The sequence below is a fragment of the Schistocerca serialis genome, chromosome 3 (genome assembly GCF_023864345.2).
Source record: "Schistocerca serialis cubense isolate TAMUIC-IGC-003099 chromosome 3, iqSchSeri2.2, whole genome shotgun sequence".
Taxonomy (NCBI): domain Eukaryota; kingdom Metazoa; phylum Arthropoda; class Insecta; order Orthoptera; family Acrididae; genus Schistocerca; species Schistocerca serialis.
This window is the reverse complement of record NC_064640.1, coordinates 501,370,984-501,380,393: the sequence shown is the minus strand read 5'-3', so window position 1 is coordinate 501,380,393 and position 9,410 is coordinate 501,370,984. Positions and strand designations below refer to the sequence as shown.

Here is a 9,410-nt window from a genome sequence, read left to right as displayed (position 1 = left end):
CTTGTGATTCGAATAGCTTCTAATTTTGTGGAACTCACACAGCATGTGTACCTTGAACTCTATGATGCTATCGGATCCTAATTTGTTAAGGACGTAGTTAACAAAATTTCCCAGCAACCAGTACACAGCGTTATTTTTTGCTTCTGGGAAATAGCGTGCTTCAGGCCTGTGTATCAATGACAGCGATATATACTCAGGGGATGTTCTTGTAATCAGAGCTATTTGCTCCCGGATCCACTTACAACTATTCATGTGACCACTTGAAGTATATCTATGAATTACTGTGTCAACTAGATGGCGTTGTTGACATAAATTTGTTTCACAGAGTCCGATTGTGTGCAGTCTTTCATTGGTGCTAACTATGTTGTTAACTATCTTGTACCATGACGTTTTTATATTAGACTTGAGCACATTAGAACTAATGTTTTTCCAAATCTCAGTCCACTCTGTTTGGAAACTTTCGTTCTATTTTGTTTCTTCCTTCGCTTTTCTTTCGTTCCCGCATTATGGCTCTCGATGTTAAGTGTCGGGACTGCCTGAGTTCGACACTGACATAACTAAACTCAACACAGAAAATCCTCACGTGCTGTAAGCGACTGTTGATACGCTGCACGTCAATCGGGGGAAGCAGGCTTGGAGGTTTAATGATCTCGAAAAGTTGGCTGGTTATGCTTTCTCGCGAGTCTCGTATTAAATTAACTTGCCTTTTGATAAAAAAGAGCAGATGCTTTATCCGTTATATCAGTTAATCCTAGTCCACCATTTTTAGGATCTAAAGTGGCTACTTTAGCAGGTACTCTGAACACTTCACCTCCCCACAAAAATTTTGTGATTTTGGACATTATTCTCCTCGCTATCACTCTCGGTATTGGAAACAGCTGGGCAGTATAATAAGCCTTAGCAAGGATGCATGAGTTGATATACTGTGTTCTTTGAACTTGGTTCATATATCGAGTTAAATTCTCTACAATGGCTCCTTGCATTTTATCTGCTGCAACTTTCCAATTTAAAGCCGTCATTTTCATAGTGCATGCTGTCAGGGTGATCCCAAGTGTTTTATGTTGTCGGACTAATTTTGCCCACTCGACGTTGATATTATCAAAATCTCTGAGATTTAACATCTTACGTTTTTTCCGTTTGCATTGGCTCCAGATGCTCTACAGTAAGAATCAATCACTGTTGCTAGCGTGGTTACCTCGTCATTATTCCTTATAATGACCCCTATATCGTCAGCATAGGCTCTTATAACTGTTTTATTTCCTGATAATGTTAAGCCTTTTAATTTAGCATGGACATGTCGGAGGAAAGGTTCCAGCGAAATTGCGAAGAGCGACATGGACAGAGGACTTCCTTGAGGAACACCTCGTTGTATTTGCATCGGCCTGGATTGTTGACAATTCACCGCTATTTTAGCATTTATTCGAGTTGCTATGTTCTTAATCAACTGTATAACCCTATCGTTGAAACCTATTTTCTTCAATGTCTGTAGAAGATATTCATGGTTTACTACATCGAACGCCTTATAAAAATCTAAAAACAATAAAGCACACTTTCTGTTTGTTACAGAAGTTATTGCAATGATATCCCTGAATTCCGCTAGATTTTGAAAAATGGTTCTGCCTTGCGCACAGTTCTGATGTTGACTAATAATTTTATCTGTAAGGCATGAAATTCTCTTGTTTATTATTCTAGCTATTAATTTATAATCAGAATTCAGCAGTGAAATTGGACGAAAATTATTTAAATCTTTGTTTCCATTGTTTTTTGGCACCAGAACAATTTTACTCTCCTTAAACTCAGACGGAATCATTTTACCCTGAATAACCTCATTTACAATGTCCGTGATTTTCGCACCTACTATTGGCCAGTAACGGATGTAAAACTCTGCTGGCAGATCATCCGGTCCTGGTGATTTTTTTGGTGGTGAGGCGCACAGAGTCGCATACACGTCTTCTTCATTGACAACCTCGAGATAATTTTCGTTGTCATCTTCTGCCAGCTGTGGGGCTAGGATGTCAAGGAATTCTTCCAAGGAAGCATCACTACTTTGATGTACAGAATATAGCTCGCAATAATAGCGATAAATCTCGTCCATGATATCCTGCTGGGTTCTGAGAATCGTACCGTGTTTTGTTCGAATTTCTTCAATAAAAGTCCTTCTCCCGTTTTTCGTATGCTTCACTAAAAGATATAGGGAAGTAGTTTCATCTGCTGACACCGAATTTGCCTTCGATTTTATTTTCAACCCTTCCATTTGACTTCTCTTGATATTAAGTAGCTTGGCTTTGACTTTTTTGATGTCTGCTATCCGAAGTGAGGAACCTGCTGAGACTTGATCATATAGATCTCTCAAAACGGAATAGTAATACTCTATAGTGCATTTCATTTCCCTTGCGCTCTGGGCACTGTATTGAAGAAGAACTTTCCTCAACTTTGGCTTTGCCATTTTAACCCACCAGTCAATAGCAGTGGCATATCTACTACGGGCTCGCAGGCGTATTGCCCATGTTTCTTTAATCAGATCTTCTAAATCATGATTTACTAACAAGGAAGTGTTCAAATTCCACTGATTCTTGAATCGGCGAACCGGATGTCTTGTTAGATTTATGCAAGCTAAGACACTTGAATGGTCTGAAAAGTACGCAGAAATGGTTTCTACTTTGGTCACGGAAGTTACAAGATTTTTATAAATATATGGTGTATCAATCCTGCTACGTGATGTTGCCGTGACATAAGTGAACTCAACAGTGGAGGGGTATTTGATTTCCTATATATCCTTTAATTCTAAACCAGTAACTAATTGTTTTAGTTCATTTGAGAAATTAAAATTAGGTAACTGATCTTTTCGATTTAAAACACAATTAAAATCACCTCCAAGTAATAACTGTCTTGGCGATTTCCTTAACAAGTATATCAAGTCATCTTTGAAGAAACGTGCCCTGTCAGCTCGATGAGAACTTCCTGAAGGGGCGTACAAGTTGATGATAGTCACATCATAGATATTTAGTCTTATTCCCCTTCCGGATTCCAGTCGTTCCACCTCGCTTACTGTAATCCCTTCTCTTACCAAAATAGCTGTTCCAACACTTGTTTCGGGAGACACATTTATGTAACTGACAAAACCGTGAATTACCAAATCCGAAATTAGAACTTCTTGTAACAGGGCAATATCAGTCGCGGATTCGTACAAAAATTCCTTAAGGGCCGATAATTTCAAACTGGTCGTGATTTTATTTATGTTTACAGTGGTGACAGAATAAGATTGCGTCATTGTGCTGTCACTATGTAGTTGTTTTGTTGAACTAATTTAGTTTCCTGTGGTTCAGGGTTCAGTTAAGCTGTAACAGTTTTCTCGGAAGGCTGAACATGGATAACACTTCAATCAGTTTATTAGTTACTGTCCCGTTTTTTTCTACTTCTGATGTTTTCTCTTGTACCGCAAGCAGACTGATTTCCTGGTAAACTTTCTGATTTTTCCTCCAGTGATTCGTGTAGGACCGTTTCGGACCGAAGATTCTTTGGGCTTGGGTCGCCCCTACCGGATTTTCCCTTCCCTTGGTTACGAGCTACATTCTCATTTGGTATTTTACTTCGCGGCTTATCTGGAGCAGCAGCAGACGCTTTAGCAATTTCGGTTGCCGCCGCCTGCCCTGAGGTGTTGACCGTGATTTCAGTTTGGCCACCACTTCCTCGTTCTTTATTAATTTCACTCACTTTCTGATCGAGGGAAACAAATTGAGACTGCAGTTTTGCAACCTCTCCCTGAATTTGTTTATTAACAGATAGATTATGATCTTTGCAATCGGCTACTGCACCTGTTGTTTCGTGCAAATTAATGCTGTTTACACCCCCTTCATTTTCTGGTACTGTATGTGTATTATCTTTCTGTTCATTAGTTTCCATCCGCATTTTGCCTTCAGGTTCCTCTGCCTTCTCATCGCACTGTTTTTGCTTGCGAAGTGAGGGAGTGAGACAAGACAGCTCGTCCTCTGAACAACTATCAGTTATCTCCAGAGGTCGTTTTTTCGGTTGCGTTTCAGTTTCACGAGTAGTGGCAACAGGGTTTCCTTTTGTTGTTAACGGGGGAAATTGACTGTTATCGAGAAGGGAGACATCAGCTTGGCCTGCTGCGTTAACATCCTCAACCAGTTGTTCCGGGCTATTCTTTGGTAACAGATCATTTAAGGTAAGCTTCTGACGCTGTATCAAATTACTTTTAAGAACAACAGTTCGCCGCGGACATTCCTGTCTGAAGTGGCCGGTTTCGTTACATATATGACATGTAGCTTCCTGACCTGTATAGACAATTCGTGCCTTATACCCACAAACAGTTATGTGAGAGGGAATATTCGTCTTAACGTCCATCTCTACACAGTGTACCCCGCTAAAACACTGCAGTTTAAAGCGAAGCGACCATCTTTCATTTGCAATTGATTTAACGTCTCCGTAGTTTGAAAGAGCTTCCTTAATCGTATCATTTTCAATTTCAATGGGAAGATTCAAGACACGAACGGTTTTGTAATGAATGTTCGCTCTATAGATGGAAACCTTACTTTTATAACCATTTCTATGCACAAAATCTACTTCATAGCCCCACTTTCGTAACACTTTATCAACAGTCGAAGCACTGATTAACTTGACAAAAACACAGTATTTTTCCTGATCCAGTTGCCAGGTATGAACAGTTTCAGAATTTAGACCAATTACCTGTGTAATCCGGTCATCTATTTCCAGGGATGTCGGCTGAACAGGACGGGATTCCTTGTCAAAAGCAAATACCAGAGTATTCTTCCTGAGGTTTGTCGCCATGGTTAATCCAGCGAAGCAATTTCGGTTAAACAACCGAAATTCCAAGTAACAGCAGCAAGACCAGGAAGAGCGATCAGATCACAAGGAACAGGAACGAACACGGAGATTAACGGACGGACGGCACTCGGCGAAGCACAAGTACAGCGATGTAAACAAAAAGTGCAGCGCAGCAGTTAACAGCGGCCACTCGCGAGCGCGGCTGAAACGGAACTGAAAAATTGCACCTGAATTTTTTCTTTAAAAACACGTCTGAGATTTAGCATTACCACAGATTACATAATCATTGCGTCTGATACACCTGAAGAGACTACTGACCCTACCCGTTCGATCGGAGTATCGACCGAAGACTGCAGTGCTATTCAGTCCTAAAATCGTGTTTGCTTACACAGGTCAATGAATCTGTAATACAATCTGCGATGCAACGTCGAGATAGTGTAGTTTGTTTACGAACCGTTCTGTTGCAAGTGTTTTATATCTATATATATTGTTCAAAATATTTGTCAGATGTGGGGTTCGAACCCACGCTCCCTCTCGGGAACCAGAACTTAAGTCTGGCGCCTTAGACCGCTCGGCCAATCTGACAACGGTAAGTATGTGGCCACTGCATTGTATTTATCAACACCATTTTCGCTCTTGGCTATAATCTTTCTAATAATTGTAATGAAGTATTTAGCCATTTTCCCAGTATACTTCATTCTTAAAACTGATACTTAGCGACAACCCTTTACTCAACGTCCCAAACAGCAAGACCAATTTCCTAGTATTACGACGAAGTGATGGGAAGTTCATGTGCCTGTGCCTGGTCAGAAGAGACTGACAAAAAGTTTGTAAGTTGAAACAAAGATGATAGAGAACAGTAATCAGATCTGCATGCGTTTTAGAAACTCAATAGCAACAGTTTCTAAGTGAAGAATAAAGCACTTTTTGAGACACAGTGCAATGCAAAGCGGAATTTTTCTCCAACTTATATTATCGATAGTGTACATTGCTGAAAATAGAAACCATAGTACCAAGCATGGGGGTGAAAGCTAAATGGGCGAAGAGGCAACAAGCCGCGTAGTTCCTTCCACACCACTAGAGGCGCTAGGGGTCAAACGAAGCTGGAACTGACCAATGAGAGCTGTCCAATGGCGGTTGTTGATATTCTGTCGTCTTGCTTTGTACTGAAGTCTACGGATACAGTCGTCTTTGTGTTTTATATTTACAATTTACTGATCTTCATTACAAACAGATTTTTTGCTTTAAATTTCACGAAGTTCACCGTGGAATAGAAGAGATTTCCTGATGAAAACATGTCCACAATTAATCCTAAGGTAAGACATTTGATTTTCAGTAAATAATCTCATAGCCTATAAATGAAATGTATTCTGTTCTATCGTAAATTAAGCTGTGTGGATTCCATTTGTTTATTTTAATAACTTTGATATGTCATTAGTTTTATTTAAAGAAGAACTTTGTTTTTTCAGAATTTTCAACTTAATAAAATTTACATTAAAATACTCCTGCAAATTCTCCAGCTGTTCATCTGGACATTACGTGGGTTCAATGGAGATAGTTAGCAACAAGCATTTCTACCGGTTTCCAAAACTACCTCAAGAGTTGCTTCTGAAGTGAAAAAGTGTTTGTAAACTGTCAGCAGATGTGAACTGTGCTACTTGTTTTGTTTGCGAAAATCATTTTTTCGAAGAAGATTTTGTGAATAAAACTAGGCAGAGGCTAAACAGGGGTGTGTTTCCAAAACATGTGGCAGGTGTTCCTTGTGAAATTGCTAGTATCAGTAGTGAATCATGTGAAACTGTTGTTAATAGTGAAGCTACCAAGCACTAGTGGTGCTATGGCAAGTGTTCATTATACAGCAGCTAATACCATAAGTGAAACTGGTGTTAATGAGCTACAAAGCTTTAGTTGTGAGTGGCAAGTAGTTCTCATGCAGCTGTTAGTACTAGAAGTGGATCTGTTGAAACTAGTGTTAATAGTGAATTAGGCCTACCAAGCATTAGTGGTGCCATGGAATATCTTTATTATACAGGTGCCAATACCAGAAGTGAAACTGGTGTTCATGAATTACCTAGCACTAGTTGTGCTGAGCAGAATAATTCATTGACTGATGCCTCTCTTAATTTTTTTTTATCTCCCCTCAAAATGTATCTGCAGGTGGTGAGTGCACATTCTTATCTGAAACTTTTTGTAATGAGGAAAGTGGAGTTTTAGGTACAGAGGTTTCAAAAGCAGACTTAACTCCAAGAAAATCGAAAGTGTGCAAGACTCATAAGAATACTCTAACAAGGCTATCAAAACTGAAAACAAAGCTACATCATGTAAAATCAGAACTAAAAACACAATGAGATTTATAAGACAGTAATACTTTGTTTCATAGAAACTATTTTAAATTTTGTTGCCAAATATTTCATATACAGCCAATTAAGAAATGCTCATCGACCAGGAAATGCAAGGTGATGGACATCTGAGAACAAAGTATTTGTTTTATCCTTATACGAGCGAAGTCTCCACCTATACAAATATTTGTCAGTTCATTTTCATCTTCCTTCTATGAGGCATCTGAAATCTCTGTATTCTATACCTTTTGAACCTTTATTGAATACTTCTGTGATGAATGTAATAAAGGCAGGAGTCAGAAGTTAAGGCAATGATCAACATTGATAAATATTGTGCTTTGTTGTTTGATGAAATGTCTTTGGAGAGAGGGTTGCATTATGATATAGACAAAGAAGAAATTTCAAGGTTTCAAGATTTAGGTCATTTGGGAAGGTCAAATGTGCAAGCAAACTACGCATTAGTTTTCATGGTTAAAGGCATATATATAAAAGCTGGAAGCAGGTTGTTGCTTATTACGTCACTCAGTTTCATGTATCACTATAAAAAGTCTTATTACCGGTGTCATAAGGCAGTTGCCAGAAATAGGGCTAAAGGTTGTTTGGACAGTTTGTGACCAGGGTGCATGCAACCAGAGAGCACTCAATGATCTCCACTGTGAGAAATTTACTGAGTCCAGTCCAGTTCATTTTTTAGTCAGTGATGAATCTATTGCAGTAATTAGTATTAAAGAATACTAGAAATGCTCTGCTAGGAAATAAAATACAGTTTGGATCTAAGAAAGAGGCCAGTTTTAAATTTATTGAGAGGGCTTTTCTTCTGGATCAGCAGAAGATGTTTGAGACATTGCCAAAATTACAAAGGAATCACTTTGAACTTAAAGATTCTTTTACTAAAATGAAAGTTAGAGTATGTGCAGCCCAGCTTAGTCATACAGTTGTCACAGTTATTGAAACTTATGATGTGTTTAATACCTTATCTGCTGATTCAATATACACTGCAGAATTTGTTGAAAAGATGGAGCACTTTTTCGATCCACTGAACAGTTCCCATTATTATCCACAAGATGGCAAATCTTATAAGTGTGCCCTCTCTGCAGACTTCTTGCATATTGAAATGTAGTACAGTCTGTTAAAGGAAATGGAAAATTGGAAAATGTTGTAGCAAGGTACAGGGAGGGACAGAACAAAAATTTATGTTTTCATAAGTGGCTGGCAGACTACAATAGCATCACTGATGTTCATTTGAAATAGATTTTAAAAATTGGCTTTAATTTTTTAAACATGAGAGCTTTCAGTCAAGACCCACTGGAGAATGTATTTTGTTGTGTGAGACAGCATGGTGTTGCAAACACCAACCCAACTTGCTTTCACTTCAAAGCAGCGTTGAAAACAGTTGCAGTCAATAACATGTCCTTACCTGTAAATTCACTCGGTAGTTGTAAGGATGATAGATGCATGCCATTAAACAATTTAAGGCAATTTTTGGGAGCAGGTAATGATAGCTTTCTTGACTCCACAACAGACACATTCTATTACTCATCAAAGTGCTTTATACAGTGCCTTTGCTGATAATGAAGTTGCTGCTGGTGGTGGTGGTGGTAAAGGATCTGATGTAATAAAAGATAGATAAGCACTAGCACATGTAGCTGTTTACATTCTACAAAACACCTGAAAGCAAATGTAGTGTCTGTAAAACAAGTCAGTTGGCACCAACACCCACAGAACATCATTTATTTACAAGTTTCAAGGAATATGATGCTTTAAACCCACAATTAGTATCCTTTATAGCAAATGTTCATGGTCAGTTGTATGCATTTTTAGATAAATGTGGACATAAGGAAAAATAGGAGAATACATTCTGTTCGCTGTTTAAGTTTCCAGAGGAAATATCATTTGCAAAGTGCATTTTTCTGAACAGTATATTTTAAGAAAATGTGTACCTCTTTTGATTTATAAATATGGGAGAGGTTGGAAACACGCCATTGGTAATAAAAGACTTAATCTTGTTAAAATTAAATTAGTAAAAGTTTTAAAGCTGTATAATAGTTAAGAGAAAAATTTTATTGTTTGCTTGAGAAATAAAAAGTAAGTTTTGTTTTCATTTCACTGTTTTTATCCACCTGGTACTTAATACTGATGTCTTCTTTTTGAGTTGAAGCGTTTACAATCGCAAGGAGCACAGACAATTTTAAGAAGTTTTTAGTCAATAGTGCAAGCTTCCTGGGCAATTACTCAGAAATTACGGTCCTGAAACGTAGCTGTAAG

The 9,410-nt window shown here is 38.4% G+C and overlaps 1 non-coding gene across 1 annotated transcript; it reads right to left on the bottom strand.

The window, feature by feature from the left end:
* Window positions 1-5,307: 5,307 nt before the first annotated feature.
* On the bottom strand, window positions 5,308-5,391 carry Trnal-uaa (transfer RNA leucine (anticodon UAA)). Its single transcript has one exon. It is a non-coding gene; the product is annotated as a tRNA-Leu (tRNA).
* Between the last annotated feature and the right edge of the window lie 4,019 nt (window positions 5,392-9,410).